The 15268-nt window shown below is 36.1% G+C and overlaps 1 protein-coding gene across 2 annotated transcripts in view; it reads right to left on the bottom strand.

The window, feature by feature from the left end:
• The window catches only part of LOC132791137 (BMP-binding endothelial regulator protein), a 38247-nt gene that overhangs the window by 20713 nt on the left and 2266 nt on the right, over nucleotides 1–15268 (bottom strand). The gene's annotated exons all lie outside the window — the stretch shown is intronic.

The following is a 15268-nucleotide window of genomic DNA, read 5'->3' as shown; positions in this document are numbered from 1 at the left end:
TATATATGCTAATTTCTGCAATTGATAAGATTCACAACGACAAAACGAGAATGAGAACACACCGCTCAGAACGGAATCTCAGAAATGCATTTCTATTGCTGATTAGCTGCAATTTGTCACCGCAAATGTTGTTGACAAGGACAATGCAAACGTATTGCATAGATGTATATAGAACTATATAGTCATTACGGGCAACTAGTTTCAAAGAGTTCATCTTATTCTGTGTGATTTATGTGAAACATGAAATAATTCGAATTACAAACAAGTAAAAAAGCTACAGTCGAGTGTGCTCGACTCTGAGATGCCTCTTCCCCATTTTTAATAAAATCGTATTCAACAAATATACCAAAAATATATTCTAAAATATACCGTACTCTATTGGTTTATTGATATAGTACTACATCCAAAATATACCATAGATTAGTATATTTTAGTATAGGGTCCACACTATCAGTCAAAGCAGCGTGTATTACTATTACTATTATACTAAATTACCATTAAACTATACTAATTGCTGATTCAAAAAATAAGTCCAGAAATTTTGACTGGAATTTATGGAATAGGGCTCTAGATGACAGTTGTATGAATTGAAAGGTCTAAAAACGATTGTTGGAATTAGAGATGAAATACTAAACAAAAAGGAGACTTGATATTTTACGAGCTTAGTAAAAATTCTTAGAATCATTATATTGAATTTATTATTTAATAATCTGAATACTAATTTAAAATATGAATATGGTGGAACTGTTATTTTTGCAAAATTGGCAAAAATAAAGTATAGTGTTCATAGGAATTTCTTGATATTTTATACTATGCCAATGATTTTTAGTATTTTGAGTGTATTACGTATTCTATAACGTAAGATTGAGATCAGTCACAATTTGATTACAAACTAAATACTCGCAAACTACACAAAAACGGTTTAAATATTATAGTTTAAACAAATTAATTACTTAAATAACTATTTAAATAACAAATGCAATTAAATTTATTGTTCAATAATTTTAAATATACTCTTAATTGATTTGAAATTTGAAAGTATGATAACTATTGGTTTATCATACTAGTTAATGTTTTACCAAACAGTTGAGTAAATAGAATATTTATTCATGATATTTTCTAAAATCAAGAGCCAGCAATTATTCAAAAGATATCTTATGTATGTGTTTATTGAGTACCATTGATAAAATCTAACGTTATATGTCGACAAAGTTCTCATGAGGCAAATAAAACTTGTAACCAGATGCTTTGGATGGTCTCCAGAAGTCAAGCCGAAAAACTTCAACACTCTGTAAGAGAACTACGCAATTTTTGTTTGTTTTCCGTTTTTACTTTAATATTTTTTTTTGTAATTTTTTTGGTGGTCTTTGTACTTTGTGAACTTGAGAGCACACGAGCTGACATTGAAGTGGCAAACCCAATAATAGCGATAGTTTTGCCTGAGAGTATCTTTAGCCAGAGAACTCCCTGGAGAACCTTGTACTTGATGCTTATCGTAGCTCAGAGGTTTGAGGCCCCCCCAAAAAAAATATACGTAATGAAATGAAAAGAAAACATTGCTGAAAACTAGAAAAACAATCGTGGGGTTGATGTGCGCTTGAGAGCACTTGTCATGGATTGAGCTGATTTATAAATAGATATAGAGCCGACAGCTTGGCAAGAATTAGCAGCGATTTTAATTTAAGACAAGTTGCTATAAACGCTTTGATTTAATTGGCCGCCCAGCGGCCAATTGCATGACGACGCGTCGCGAGAATCGTGCCAATTAAATGTGCAGGTCAAAGGAGTAATGCGAGAGGGGGTGTTCTACACTGATTATAGGGTTTCGGTTACAGTTTGACATGAACTGCTACTGGAAGGGAGCGAAAAGGTAAAAAGGGGAAGGTAAATGCTTCTAATGCCGCCGCCAACGCCATCACTGATGGCGTCTAGCTGGCGTCAAGCGCTCCGGCAATTAAGGTAAGCGACAGCTTGAGGGCTAGAGAAAAAAGGGACGCGAAGCGACGTTAAGGTTGTCCAAAAGGGTTCACGCCAGCCACGCACGTCGCGTCTCTGTCTAGAGTCTAGACCAGGTCTAATGATGTGCGGTAGGTAGTTAGCTAGGTAGCTAGGTAGGTTGGTAGGCTGGTCGTCTGTTTGGCTGCCAATGCGTAACGAAGGCAGCAGTCAGCAGAAGGTGCGTGCAGACGACGACGACGACGTCGTCGAGCGAGTCTTATCACACTTTCCAGGCCCAACCGAACTGTGGAATTCCACTTTAAAACTCGGCCATTAGACGTTGCGTTGCGTTGCCAATTACAGTGCTGGGCTGTGCGCTGCCTTTAATTCAATTAAGTGTGGAATTTTTTGAGTTTTCGTTTTCTTTTCTTCTTCGATTTTCGGGGGCCTTAACATTGAACAACGCGATCTGCGATCAGTCGTAAACCCAAAAGCATAGGCACAGGGCACAGATGATAAACAAATGGCGCCAGCGTTAACAACAACAACAATAACATTTGCAAATCATGCAAATTGCACAACAACAATAATAACAACGACAACTACAAAACTCCAAGACACGATTCCAAAAGCAAAGGCAACGAGTTGAGCTGAGTTGAGTTGAGTTGACTCTCTGCTTGGCAACCTGGCAACTAATTTCAATATATTTGCATATTGAAGTCAGTTTGCCACAAAACAATGAGACGGCTAAAACGCACATTTGTCAAAGTTGCTGTGGGGCTCACTCAGGGCACGGCCAACAAAAAGCCCCTCAATCCAACTGCTCTGAGATACTCGAGTCTAGCTCTCCCGTCATCTCAACCTTTTTATACCCGCTACCCATAGGATAGGAGGGTATTATAATTTTGTGTATGCAAAAAATTTATGTAACAGTCAAAAGGAGGCAACTCTATAAAGAGATGATATAGCCCTGTACGTCTGTCTGTCCGTATGAATACATAGATCTCAGAGATTATATATAAGACATAGAGACATAATTGTTTTTCGACTGCACTTGTTAAGTTTGCAAGCAGATCAAGTTTGTTTTAAATTTGTGTCACACTTTGCTCGCACAAATCGAAAAAATTGAATAGCAAGCGTTATTTTGAATCTATGAATCTATGAATGGTACATACAATAATAACTACAGACTTTATGATTTCTGAAAATTTGGTTTCAAAATTTGTAGAAGTTATATAAGAAGTACTTTTGTACTACGTTTCTTAGTTAGTTTCTTTGGCTGACAATCTGGTATATTTTGCAGTCTATGGTATATTTTGAATATATACCTATATACCAAATGTAGTCTTCAGTGTATTTTCAGTATTTTTGGTATATTATTCAGTTTAATTTAGAAATAATACCACACTGTTTTGATTTTATTTAAAATTATTTGCGGGTATTTCAAAGTCGAGCACACTCCACTATAGGTTTCTTACTTGATTTTTTTTTGTGGTTCAATTTAATGCGACAAGCGGCGATTACAACTACCACAAATGAAGACAACAACTTTTCAGAGTTGACGATTGCCCAACAACAACCATCTCAACAACAGCAACAACAATGGACGGCAACAGTTAACGAAATTTATGCTCGCTGGGCCCTATAAAAGGGTCGCTTGAATGCCCCACACGACTGCAGCCTCAAATTGAAATTGAAATCGAAATGGGGAGATAAACGACATAATAAAGACACAAAACACACACATACAGACATAAAATGCGGCTAACAAAGCTATTAACCAGTCTCAGCCTCAGCCTCAGTCTCAGCCTCAGTCTCAATCTCAGACTTCTTTCTGATCCTGAGAACTTGTCTTTGTTTCCGTGTGGCAATCACTGTAAAGTCTGCCCTTAGCCTGTCCATCTGTGCCACACGCAAACTCGTTTCAATCTTCTTTTAAACTCTGATATTATGTAATAAGCAACTGCTTAATTCGATGTTTAAAATGAGCTTTCTCTATGTAAACATGCAAATGTTCTTACCACCAAATTTAACCAGATATCTTTGGCCCTAAGTAAGTATGTGTGTGTGCGTGTGTGTGTGTGTGTGGCACGTGTGAACTCAACTCAACTCGACGATCATATCGGGAGCTTTAACTCACGTACACAGCACACGTACGCTGAGGCTTTGTAAGCTTTAAGCACATGTGCTGAGCAAAGCAGAGCAATCAGAACTTTTGCACTAACACATGCACATGCATACTGATTTATCAGTTTAGCCGAATGAGGAAGGAGAGAAGGAAGAGAGTGAGTGAGAGATTTCGATTGTTGGTGGTTTGTTTCCTGTTTGCAAAGAATTGAAATAAACGTTAACTCTTGAAACTTAGTCATAGCTAGACAATTGTCACAATCTGGTTCGACTTCTGATCCATATTTGTAAATATTCTAATGTTGAATTCTGCAAAAAACCCACACAAACAACACACTCAGAAAGAACTCTCCAGCTGTTGTATTTAAGCTACTCATGTGGTTAATTTTAAATACTCGGCCGTTGTTGAAATTTGAGTATTATTAGTAATTTTACCGCAAAATCTATAAATAGCCCACAACAATTAATTGATACACAGACAGCAGAGAGTCGTGTATGCATATAGTATGTTATGCTTTATATATTTATAGAGCGTATCGAGGGGGTGGCCAGACAATAATGTTCAATTTTTGCGCGGAAGCCCAACAAATGCCGGAGTCTGATTCAGAGCTTGATTGGTGTCCCCTCCTCTCCTCCACCTCCTCCTCCTCCCTGCACTCTTGACCACAGTTATGGCTCAGCTGGCAGACAAAAAAAAAATAAATAAATAAAACAACATTCCATAAAGTTGAACGGAATTGTTATGAAAACGACGACAAAAAGACAAGAAATGAAAATACGATTTTCACAAAACAATTTGTGTTTGTTTTATTGTGCAATTATTTTGTTGGGCGAAAGTTAATCAAGTAACACACATATAAAAAAAAAAAAGAAAAAAAAATGTTTTCGAAACCGGATTTATTGATTGGAAGATGAGCACAGACTGCGGCGATTGTAGCTGTAAACAATTTTAGAAACACACAAAAAATGATACAACAACAAATTAGACGATATATGGGAATTCCAGCGTGTGACGCGACAAACCCGAATCTTTGTTGTTGTTGTTGTTATTGTTGTTGCCGTCGCTTTTGTTATTGTTTATATACATTTCGCGAGCCGCTTCTGGCACATTTGTTCAATGACAATGCACAAAAGTTAAAGCACAACAGCAGCAGAAGCAGCAGCAGCTCTCTTATAAAATATGCACAAAAATGCCAACTGATCGAATAGAAAAATTGTCTAGAAACAATTTATTTGGCATTTCGCTGAAGATGGTTTATACCATGCTGTATAATAGAAAACATGTTTCTTATTATTTATTATACCCTATAGAGATGATAATGGATGTATTCCAACAGCTGTTTATTCGTGTGCGTCCTTTTTTTCTAGCCACTCAAGGTTCTTAAGAATTATGAGGAAAATGTCAAAGACTTGTCGTTGAATACAGGGTGTCGCCAAATCGAGCAGTCTCTGGATATTGTTATTGTTATGGTTCTTGTTGCTGTCTTCTTTGGAAGCACAAATATGACGTCGACACAATATCGTATATGTGTATATTATTCAACAATCAAAATGGTTTTCACAGTCAAATTTATTGATTAACACGCAAATGCGAATTGTTTGCATATTTTCGATTTTTTTTTTGTGTTTTTGTTTTTTATATGTGTTCCAAAAGACAAACAACATCAGATACAGATACAGATAGCAAATGGATAGAGATACAGATACTGTGCGAGCGAGACAGATCGAGCTATGAAGGAACGGGCGTGTTCTATGTATTGTGTGTTTTGTTTGCCTGAAATTGGATATGCTATAAAATGTCACTTCGAAGCATGCTAAGCGTGGTCTATAGAAATTCCACTGACATGATTCAGATTCAGATACAGATTCGAATAAATAAGATTCAGTTGCGCCTCGCACACACTTCCGTTTCGCTGATGAACGGGTTCAAAGTGCAGCCTCCCCCGTCCCCCCTTTCGACACTCGTTGACTTGGTTCGTTGCCAGAGTCTTTCGTTTTGTTGCTTTCTTAGTAGCAGTTGTTGTTGTTGTTGTTGTTGTTGTTGTTAGATATGTCTCGCGTTCTCAGCGTCGTCGTCGTCGTCGTCGCGTCGCTCAGCGTCGTGGTCTCGTGTTTAGTGTGGTGGACTTGTACTCGGACAACACACTCAGATCGGTATCGCTTAATGTGTCTGTTAATTCACGTTGATGTGCTCATATATCTTAACGCTACGATTTCATGTTCAGAGCTTCGACATGCGAGACCCAGACAACTGACCGCATGTGTGACAACGACAACAACAAACACAACAACAACAACAACGACCACTTTGAGGGGCCATGTGAAAACGTGTTGCAGTTGTTATGGCAATTGCTGTTGCTCTTGCTGTGGCTGTTGCTGTTGCAACTGCACTGGGGGCAGTTTGTTGAACGTGACGTTGAACCTGCCACAAACATGCCTGCCACTTTATTTCGAATCATCATCATTACTATCATCGTCATCATCATCATCATCACCGTCATCATTGCCGTTGTCGCTGATGTGCTAATTAAATTACAGCTACCTACAATCTTCTCTCTGTGCTCCAAATACAATTCCAAGTGACTAAAAGGCAATTGTTTTTTAGGTGTATAATTACTTAATGACAACTGGCAATTACGAACTGAAATTTAATACGTCTTTCACTTGTCAGCTCTTCAACAGCTTAAAGTTATTTCTCATTTGGCTTAAATATTGTATTGACATGTCTCTGACTGCCTTGGCACTTAATGGGCCAAATATTTCGAGATAAAAATGCTTTAAATTGCTGTGTATGTTAAGCATACATTTAAATGCAATATGTATATCAGATGTTTATCTAGAAACGCCAGAGTATTTGTAGGGCATAGACACGCGCACATAGATACATAATTCAGTTTGTTTATGGCTGCTGCTGTCGCTGCTGCTGCTGTTTCTGTTGCTGCTGAGCGTTGATTTGAAATTAACATATGATTATCACAAATTTTGCTTCCATTTTGATGTTTTAGTTTTTACAAGTTTCATACAGTTTTTGCATAAGAAATACATAAATGCCCATTAATACATTTACATACAAATAGCACAGCACAGTTTGTCCCAAGCTCAGACTTCGAGACTTCACACAGAGTCCCAGTGCCAGGCAGACAGAGTCTCTGTGTAGGCTCTGATAATCTGATGATCTGCTCATCATCATCATCATTATCAGAGGCATAATTTGTATGCTTACTAATGGCGACAACAAAAAATTTATATTTCGTTTTTGAAAGAAATACTGTTGTATTTAGTTTTTTTTACTTTTCATTTCATTTGTAGGTTTCTTTTTTTTTTTGCTTTGCTTTGCTTTGCTTTTGAAACATTTACCCCTTGAATTGTGCTTGATTGCTTGCTTGGTTTTTTTTTGGACTTTGGTCGTGGCGTTATCAAATAGTTTCAGGCAGTCTATCTATCGCTGGAAATATGTTTCATTAATTACATAACTTAATTGTGAAACTTATCGTAGGCTTAAGAGGCTACAGCAACAGAATTTTATTTGCTTTGCATTGAATGCCAAGTGCGGTTAACTCGCTCGTAGATCGGGCAATAAGAATGCGTTAGTAAATGAATATCGTTAACGTATCAACTACAACATTGTAAGCAAATGTTCTTGTTTACATTGCATACGAATTGCAGTAGTTATCATTACGATTGTCGTTTGTTGATGTTGTTATTGTTATTGTGGTTGCTGTTGCACAAATGAGCTTGTCAATGCTGTCGCCATTTTGTCTGGCAAGCTGCTGCTACTGCTGCTGCTGCACCACGCTGCGTATTAGTAATCTTAATCAAAGCAATTGCCATTGCCAAGTGAAGAGCAAACATTCAAGTTTATTTACAAGAATAATCAAGCTCATACAAAGCAGTCTCATTACCATCGAGCATCTCGTTTATTATACCGCTACCCCCATAGTCTAGATGGGTGTTATAACTTTGTGTAGGAAAGAAGGAAGAAAGAAGGGGCATCTCCGATATATATGTCCGTCTGTCTGTCTGTCCGTATGAACACTTAGATCTCAGAGATTAAACAAGATAAAGTTACACTTCTTGCCAGCACTTGTTATCGTTGGACGCAGATCAAGTATGTTTTAGATTTTTTGCCACTTCTGCTCACAAAAATCGAGAGCTAGAGTAACAACTTTAGGTACATACAATAAAACCAATAGTCTTTACGGTTCCTGAAGAAGCTACTGAAGAAATAACTGTATATGACAAGAAAAGGGCGGCAGATTGAGGGACTTCATTGGTTTGGTTGACAATCTCGAGTACTAATAATATTCACTCTACGGTATATTTTGAGCGGAGTAGTATATTAGTACAAAAAATCAGTGTGGTATATTAATATATTACATAGCAGATCATATCACAAAGAAATACAAAATGTGTATATCTTTTGGTATTTCTTAGTATTCATAGGTATGTTTATATACCACATAATTATAATATATATCATATAATATATGTGAAATATAGCTTTTGGTATATTTTAGTATATGTTGGTATATTAATATACCACATACATATTAATATATCGTCTAACATATCATACCATATCATATTATATAGATATACGAAATATAGCTTTTGGTATTTTTCAGTATTTGTTGGTATATTAATGTACCACACATATTAATATATCATATATCATATCATATAAATATACGAAATATAACTTTATATTTTAGTATTTGTTGGTATATTAATATATCGTCTAACATACCAGATCATATCATATTGATATACGAAATATTTATTTTGGTATATTTGAATATTTGGTGGTATATTACTGAAAACGGATAGCGGGTATCTCTTAGTCGATCGCACTGTTGGACTGTTGTAGCTTTCCCACTTGTTTTTTATTGAGATACCAAGTGCACTAATACCACGACGAGTTGCGCGAGTCTATTTATGTCTATGCTCGGCTAACTGCAACACGCCGCAGTGTCTGCCACAAAACAAAAAACTGAAAATTGTGTTTTGCTATTTATAGGCTTATCTGAGAGCGGCGGAATTTTCATTGGCTTTGTATTGTTTGGTAAATATTAATTAGTTTGTATTTGATGGCAATAAAAAAAAGCAAAACCGAGGGCAGGCAAGCAAATTGCTTCAGTTTTGCGTGTCATGGCGAAATTATCGCAACCACTGCACAGCTACAAGTGTGCATGTGTGTGTGTGTGTGTGTGCCATGTGTGTTGTAGTTGTAGTTGTAGTACATGACGCAGAGACCATTCGAGTGGGGGCCTGGTGAAATTGCAATGCGTCGCAACAACGCAGACGCAGACGCCGACAACCTGCGCGATGACGCATGGCTTTTGTGTCTACGTCTCTGCGTATGTGTGAGTGTGAGTGTAACGTATGTATGTGAGTTGTTTAGGCATAGACATATGGCGACAAAGCTGACGTCATTACAGCGGCAGCAGCAGCAGCAGCGGGAGCAAAAGTGACTGGCAGAAAACTACCCCCAATATTCGAGTCTCTCTCTTTGTCGCTCGCTTTCTGTTTGAGTCTCAGGTCATTTCTTGACGCCCAAATGGCAATTGCTACTTGGCCCAGTTGCACTTGGCGACTAATAACTGGCAAAACGGCAACCAACGGCTACCACATAAAATATATAACATAGCCAGCAATTATTGCCAACAGCTGTGCAACCATCCACAGCTAGAGCCACGTCCACGTTCGCATCCCACGCACTCAATTAAGAGCGCGCCTTGGCTATTGGGTTACACACTTCAACTTGCGCCTGGCCATTGTCAGACAGACAGTTAGAGAGTCTGACAGACAGACAGACAGACAGACAGAGTAGGCACGGCTCCCATTAATTTTGGGCGCTTTTGTAGTCAGCATTTAAAATTATTTATTAGAAGCGACAGTCGGACAGTCGAAAGTCGCAAACTGCAGCAGCTTAAAGTGCTCTACTTTGGTATATTTTGGTGAATGCTGAATGTTGTAGTATATTAAAATACCAGATATAGTCTTTGGAATATTTTAGTATTTTTGTGGTTTATTAATTTTATATATTTTAAAATTAATACCGCACTGTTTTGCGCCAGGTCTTTGTTAGACAGACAGGCGCTTTTGTAGTCAGCAACATTATTTATTAGAAGCAAGAGCTGAACATCGGTATATTTTATACTCCTTGGTATATTGCGAATGTAGTAGTATGATTATGATGATGATACTATTATGATACTATTTTTGTGGTATATTAATTTGGCAAGCTGCATCAGCTTAAATAGCTCTACATTGGTAAATTTTGTACTCTTGTGGTATTTTTGGAATCTAGTACCATATCAATATACTAAAGGCAGTCTTCGATATATTTTAGTATTTATGCGGTTTATTGTTTAGGTATATTTCAAGAATAATACTGTATTAATTATTTAATGTGCATATTTCAGTATTTTTGTGATATATTTATATGGAATAATTTAGAAATAATAGCGCACTGTTTTCCCCCTGTCCATTCTTAGACGGACAATTAAAGAGACGGACCATTTAGGCACTGCTTGCATTCATTTTGAGCGCTTTTGTACTCAGCATTTAAAATTATTCATTAGAAGCAACAGTCAGGCAGTCGGGCAGCAGCTTCAAGAGCTCCACTTCGGCTCGCATTTTGTTAGCTGTGGCTCAAAGTGAAGCCTCTCATCTGAAGTTACGAGTTGCGGGGCGTATCAAATGTTTTTTGTGGATTTGCACTGTTTTTTCCTTCATTTAATTTGCTAGTTGTTTTGGCCGTGGTGCTCTGCTGACTCTTTTGGCTCTGTCTCTTGCTCTGGCTCTAAGTCTGGCACTGGCTTTGCCTCTTGTGTCTTGTTGCTGGGTTTTGCCAGTCAAACGAGCCAAGCCGGCCCAGGCGAACGCGTTTAGAGCGGCAACAGTAACAGCAACAGCAACAGCAAAAGCAACAGCGACTACGACAACGGCAACGACGTCTGGCGCTTGGCGACAGCAATTTACCTTTAAGCGAATGCAAAAGTATGCGTAAAAAAAAAGTAGTCAACAACAAGCAGCAGCAACAACAACAGCAACAACAAACACAATCACCCCAGAGAGTGGCAAGCAGAGTCTATAAATAAGCCAAAAGCCAAAAGCTGCGCCATAAATCATAGGAAGACACACGAGTGTCGAGTTATTATGCGATCATATTTTAATTGCCGGATTATTATTATGCTGAGGACTCAACGAAGCACACAGAGAAACACAAGACAGCGAGTTCCAGTTGTTGTCTTAGTGCCAGACTCACTTATAGTCGCATTCGCAGTCCCAATTCCAGTTGAAGTCTGAGTCCCACTCCCAGTTGCGGTCTCGATCTCAGTCGCAAGGTAAAACCAAACAAAACACCTGCAGACCGCCTGTCTCTGGCCGTGTCTATGCTTGGACAGGTGCGTGCACCAAAAAAAAAGCCAACAACAACAGCAACATTAATAGCAACAACAATGCTGACACAAGCTTTGCTCAGCTTGTCGAGGATTAAATACCCTTGCAGGGCAATTAAATGAATCTTTTTTCAACTTATTGAATTTTGATATAGGAATGTGCTATAATTTAATAAAGATTTCTCAGTTGTCAACTGCGGTTCACTGAAAAACAGACCAGTTTCTAAAATAATGTTCTTAAAACAAGATCACTTTAAGAACAAAACTAAAAATATTAGAATGACAAAAAGAAAATTCTGTAAATAAGACCAAAAATAATAGAGTAGAATAGTTACAAAATTGTGTAGCCCATTGAAATTTCTATAAATTTTCTTATCTAACTTTCAGTGTTTTCGTTAATAGCTAACTTAGTCGAGTTGTCGTGAACTATTCTTCATTACAACCTTAGAGAGGAGGTCGTGGGTTCGAATGTTGAGTGAATCGATGATAAGTTAGGAAAGGTATAAATCATAAATCTGTATGCTTGTATGTATTGTAATTATAATAATTAATAATAGTTTTTGCTATTATAATATTTGGTCTACAAATTATAATTTTTTTTCCATCATTTGGTCTTATATATTTAAAATAGTTAAATAATAAATAAATAGTAAAAAACCAACAAAATATGTAATATTTTTTTGATTTTATAATAAGATTTTAGGTCCTAAAATTATAAGCTTTTTTTCTCATTTAAATAAGAACTTGGTCCAATATCAAAATGTTCTTGAATTTAAGATGAGTTTTCCATTTTTGATCCTAAAATTATAAACTTTTTTCTTACTTTAAATACCAAAAGAAATATATCAAATGTTCTTGAAATAAAGATGTGTTTTCTAACTTAAGCATGCTCATATTCTTAGCGCACTTTTTAGACCAAATCTTGTTTTTAAAACTATTTTTTTTTTTTCAGTGTGTCCACATTCATTTTCTTCTATTTGCCAATCAGCTTAAAATTAGCAGATCGTTATTTGAAATGAAAGTGAACAGTGATTTTATGCTGATTAGGATTATACAGATTGCGCATATTGCAATGAAATGATAATACCCGCTGCAAGGGTATAAAAAAAGTTTATATATATATATAGCTTTAATGCAGTTGCAGTTGCAGTGTTGCACAGTTGAGCCTGCAACTGAGCAAACGAGTTGAGCATGTGTGTGAGAGAGTGAGTGAGTGTTGTGTGTTGGCAAAACAGGTATGGTTGCATTTTTACCATAAAGCGAACAACAGAGCCAACGACAACAACAAGAGCAAAAAGCCAACACCTAAAGCCACCAGAGAGAGAGAGAGAGGGAGAAAGAGAGAGAGCCGCCGTCCAATTGTCGTTGGCCGTTGTCGTCTAAGCCCGACTGACTGTCATCCAACTCTGCCTACTGTCCGGCCGACCAGCAATGCGGCCTTTATATGTCTGCTGTCTGTCTGTCTGTCTGTCTGTCCGTCTGTCTGTTCTGCTGCCAAGATATGCCAGCAAAATGCCAGCATTCATATTTAGTTCCCCCAATTCCCCCAGCACACTCTGAAGGCGCAGCTCCAACTCCAACTCCAACTCCAGCTACAAGTCTAGTCCCAACCCATAGCCAGTTCCATCCCATCCCTCACGCTGTCGAGTTCAGATATTACTCGTAGTAGTAAGTGCGTACGCAGTTATTACCAACATATCTTTACATTTTTTTTGTTTTCGTTGATATTTCTGCGCTATTCTCTGGTACTTTGTTGGCTTTAATGAATGCATTGTAATTCCTGTGGCTTTTATAAAAAAAAAACACAAAAAAATACTCGCATATTCGACAGGAAATTGTCAAGTTTTTTATGGGATGTCATCAATTCACTTCATTCGAATAGTTTTGGTCAACTCTAAGTAATTGCAATTTAAAACGTGATATTTAGTCATTTACTTATGACAGCAACAGTCAGAGATATACATATTGAGTATGCGAAATTTGACACATCGTTACTAATGAGATAAACAACATGATTCATATCCCAAGAAACCGACTGCACACTGCACACACTCCACACTCTCCATAGAACAATCTATTCAATTGTAATTGAGATATCACTGTTGCATACCTTGTCTGCTATTGTAATCGTGTGTGTGTGTGTGTGTGTGTGTGTGATCCACATGACTTCATTGACTCTTTAGTCTAATTGCGAAATACCTTCTATGGTCAATTGTTGTATAGAGGCTTCTTCGGGTATCACACGCTAATCAAGATAGAGAAGCCAACTATCGAAAATATTTACTATCAATCTGTTTGCTTTTTGCACTTTGCACAGTAAGTAAGCCAGTAAGCTGGGTAATTATTGTATTTGTTAAGGTAATGAGTAATTGAATGTTAACAATTTCACGATGAGTTAATTGTTTCTGAGAGCTTAGACATAATCTAAAGCAAACTATTAGTTGCGAAAATTTGAAACATATTTCATTATTGTTGATATGAATTTCAAGTAATTAAATAAGTAAGAAAGCTTCAGTTGAGTGTGTTCGCTACTCATTTTGAAGAAAAGCTAAACATTACTGAAAATATACCAAATTAATATACTACAAAAATACTGAAGTATACCGAATGATATATTTGGTACATTTGTGGTATTATTCTTATAATATACCATAAAAATACTGAAATATACCGAAGGCTATATTTGGTATATTGATATAGTTCTGTATTCAAAATATACCGTAGAGTTCGATACCCATTTTGATAAAAGCAAAACATTGCGGAATTAGACTTAATGTATAGGAAATTAATAATTAATATATCTAATGATATATTTGGTATATTTACGGTATTATATTTTAATATATCAAATTAGTATACCGCAAAAATACTACAATATACCGAAAGCCATATTTGGTATATTGATATAGTACTACATTCAACATATACCGTAGAGTACAATATATACCAGATTGTCAAAGAGCTTAGGCCAAACCAAAAGCTTACTATTAGTTTGAGACACACTTCATTATTGTTTACATGAATTTCACAATTAAATAAATAAGAAATAAGCTATAGATACATAATAAGAAAAATACTTAAATATGCCAAAGGCTCTATATATTGATATACTACTCGTACATTCAAAATACCTACTTAAAAACAATTTATTTGGCATTAATATCTTTTCAATTTCGAATGAATAATTGGTAAGCAAAATATTTAATTTATTGAGTTTTTGCACTTTAGAAATTAATATTTTAAATATGTTATTCTAACAATTTAGAAAAGAAAATATTTATTATATTTAGATGACATAGTTTTGTAAACCATTATTTGTCAAAACAGAACATTCTTGTGCACATTTTATTATTGTTACCAATCATTTAAAAAATTTAAATATTAAAGTCTTTAAGGTATTGTTAGAAAAATTGCTAAAGAAATATTTAAAATTATAACTTCAAATTTCAAATGCTTTATGATTTTATTGTTGTAATTTATAAATTATATTCTTCTAGGTATTTATTTAAAAGCTTTTAAGATTTTAATTTAAAATTAAGTATACGTAGGTATAATCTAATTCATAGCAAATAAGTAGACGTTCAAACTTTATTTACTTTCACCCAAAATCTAGCAAGAATTCAAAAAATCTCTGGAATTTCAATTCTCTTAATTACAGTAATACTCTAAAATTCATAAATTGGGTGAACATGTGTTTTGTGGTAAATGATTCTCAACAAAGGTTTTCTCCCACCGACTAGCTGAAGACATTTGTTCTTTGTCTGATTTCGTCAAAATGTTGAAGTTTCTTTTGTCAGTTT

This window comes from Drosophila nasuta, chromosome 3, assembly GCF_023558535.2.
Source record: "Drosophila nasuta strain 15112-1781.00 chromosome 3, ASM2355853v1, whole genome shotgun sequence".
Taxonomy (NCBI): domain Eukaryota; kingdom Metazoa; phylum Arthropoda; class Insecta; order Diptera; family Drosophilidae; genus Drosophila; species Drosophila nasuta.
This window is presented reverse-complemented; position numbering and strand designations above follow the sequence as displayed.